This window comes from Triticum aestivum, chromosome 5B (genome assembly GCF_018294505.1).
Source record: "Triticum aestivum cultivar Chinese Spring chromosome 5B, IWGSC CS RefSeq v2.1, whole genome shotgun sequence".
Classification (NCBI taxonomy): Eukaryota; Viridiplantae; Streptophyta; class Magnoliopsida; order Poales; family Poaceae; genus Triticum; species Triticum aestivum.
This window is the reverse complement of record NC_057807.1, coordinates 622,560,714-622,563,620: the sequence shown is the minus strand read 5'-3', so window position 1 is coordinate 622,563,620 and position 2,907 is coordinate 622,560,714.

The following is a 2,907-nucleotide window of genomic DNA, read 5'->3' as shown; positions in this document are numbered from 1 at the left end:
CCACACATATGACCTAAACCTAAAGTCAAACTCGGCCCCACCAATTCTTTCTATCTGGCGCCACCGAGTTCAGATGTCATAGCCACTGCCACAAACCCTAGGCAAATCGGTCTCACCGATAGGGATCTCGGTCTCACCGAGATGGGATTGTAATCTCTCTGTATGTCCATTATCAAAATCGTTCTTACCGAGTTTGAGCAATCGCTACTACCAAGATTACAATGCAAACTCTCTGGTTAGCTTATTACCAAAATCGATCCCACCGAGTTTGAGTAATCGGTCCCACCGAGTTTGCCTGACCAACTCTCTGGTTAGCTTATTACCAAAATCGGTCGCACCAAGTTTGTGTAATCGGTCTCACCAAGATTACGTTATGCCCTAACCCTAACCATATCGGTCCTACCAAGTTTCAGTTCGGTCCCACCGAAAATCCTAACGGTCACATTGTTTACTGAATCGGTCTGACCGAGTTTGTTGATTCGCTCCCACCGAGATTGGTAAATTGTGTGTAACGGTTAGATTTTGTGTGGAGGCTATATATACCCCTCCACCTCCTCTTCATTCGTGGAGAGAGCCATCAGAACAAACCTACACTTCCAACTTACCATTTCTGAGAGAGAACTACCTACTCATGTGTTGAGGCCAAGATATTCCATTCCTACCATATGAATCTTGATCTCTAGCCTTCCCCAAGTTGCTTTCCACTCAAATCTTCTTTCCACCAGATCCAAATCCTATGAGAGAGAGTTGAGTGTTGGGGAGACTATCATTTGAAGCACAAGAGCAAGGAGTTCATCATCAACGCACCATTTGTTACTTCTTGGAGAGTGGTGTCTCCTAGATTGGCTAGGTGTCACTTGGGAGCCTCCGACAAGATTGTGGAGTTGAACCGAGGAGTTTGTAAGGGCAAGGAGATCGCCTACTTCGTGAAGATCTACCGCTTGTGAGGCAAGTCCTTCGTGGGCGACGGCCATGGTGGGATAGACAAGGTTGCTTCTTCGTGGACCCTTCTTGGGTGGAGCCCTCCGTGGACTCGCGCAACGGTTACCCTTCGTGGGTTGAAGTCTCCATCAACGTGGATGTACGATAGCACCACCTTTCGGAACCACGGCTCAAAAATCACCGTGTCTCCAAATTGCGTTTGAAATCTCCAAACCCTTCCCTTTACATTCTTGCAAGTTGCATGATTTAATTTCCGCTGCTCGTATACTCTTTGCATGCTTGCTTGAATTGCGTGAAGATTGCTTGACTTATGCTAAGATAGCTAAAATCTGCCAAAGACTAAAATTGAGAAAAGGCATAGTTTTTAATTGGTCAAGTAGTCTAATCACCCCCCTCTAGACTTACTTATCACTTCTTCTCAAGGTCCTACAATGTGGCATCCACGAACACCGTTAAGCTATCGGGTCTGGTTTTGGATCCGATAACCCGTTAACAACCCTGACCAATGAGGATTTTCCACATGTAAAATCATCATTTGCCGGAGGAAACACGTGTTGCCTCATCGTTGGGATAGATGTCATCCACTCATTGGACAGGAGGCGCCTATGATTGGTCGACACGTGGCATGGCCAAACAGTGGCCCATTCCGGTGAAAAAGGCCGACCCAGTTAAAATTAGCAGGCCGGCCCATATAAGGCCTACTTGTGTCAGGTTCATTTAAGCCCACGACCCATATGAGATGTGCCAATTCAGCCCGTCAACGGCCCATTAAAGAGTTGACACCATTGCTGCCTATTGTCAGTTCGAGCCCGTTAATAGTCCGCTATATATTTGGGCTCAATATCGGCCCGATGAGATTTCGGCCTGTTAACGACCCATTCAATGGATGGGCCAATTTTCAGGATGTACATCTTTCGGCCTTTTAGCGACCCATTTAACTATTGGGCTAATTTCCGGCCCGGTTTGTCTTTCAGCCTGTTGACGACCCATAAATCAGTTGGGCCATTTGTAGTCCGACCTTAGTTTTGGCCTTTTAGCAACCCATTTAAGTGTTGGGCCAATTTCCGGCCTAGTGTGTCTTTCAGCCTGTTGATGACCCATAAATCAGTTGGGCCATTTTTAGTCAGACCTAAGTTTTGGCCTTTTAGCAACCATTTAAGTGTTGGGCCAATTCCTGGCCCTGTGTGCCTTTCAGCCTGTTAACGGACCATAAATGAGTTGGGCCATTTGTAGTCGGACCTGAGTTCTGGCCTTTTAACGGCCCATGCCATTCATGGTCCAATACCAGCCCGATTTCTCTTTCGGCCTGCTAAAGGCCCACTACATAGTTGGGCCATTTACAATACGACCTGACTTTCGGCCTCTTAGCGGCCCATGCTCTTCATGACCTAGTACAAGCCTGCTGTCTCTTTCGGCCTACTAAAGGCCCACAATATAGTTGGGCCATATGTAGCCCGAACTTAGTAACGGCCTGTTAATGGCCCGTGAAATCAAATGGGCCCACCTGTTGCCCACTTTGATGTCAGCCTGTTAACGACCCGGGAGGTAAGAGGGCCGACCATTAACTTTCGGCCTGGTAACGGCCCATTAACTTAATGGGCCCACTAAAGTTCGTACATGTCCTTAGGCCAAATTAGATAATTTGAGCCCATTACAACGAGCAATTATGCACAGGACCAAAACCGATCAAGCAAAGGTACGGCATACAGGGAAAAATGCTGCCCATCCAGCATATATTACAGGAAATTACATCCACTTGGCAATCAAAGATTGATGCTAGTGCAAATAAATGAACAGAACCTAACTATCTACAACGTCACAATCTGCAACCTCAGCACGGATGACGCCCATAAGCATGTGGGCAAGTTCTTGCTGCTTTGCTACACTATCTCTGAAAACGTTGATCAGTTGTTGTTGCGCAAAATCTGCACCTATGATTCCTCCACCATTTCCATCATTGCTTCA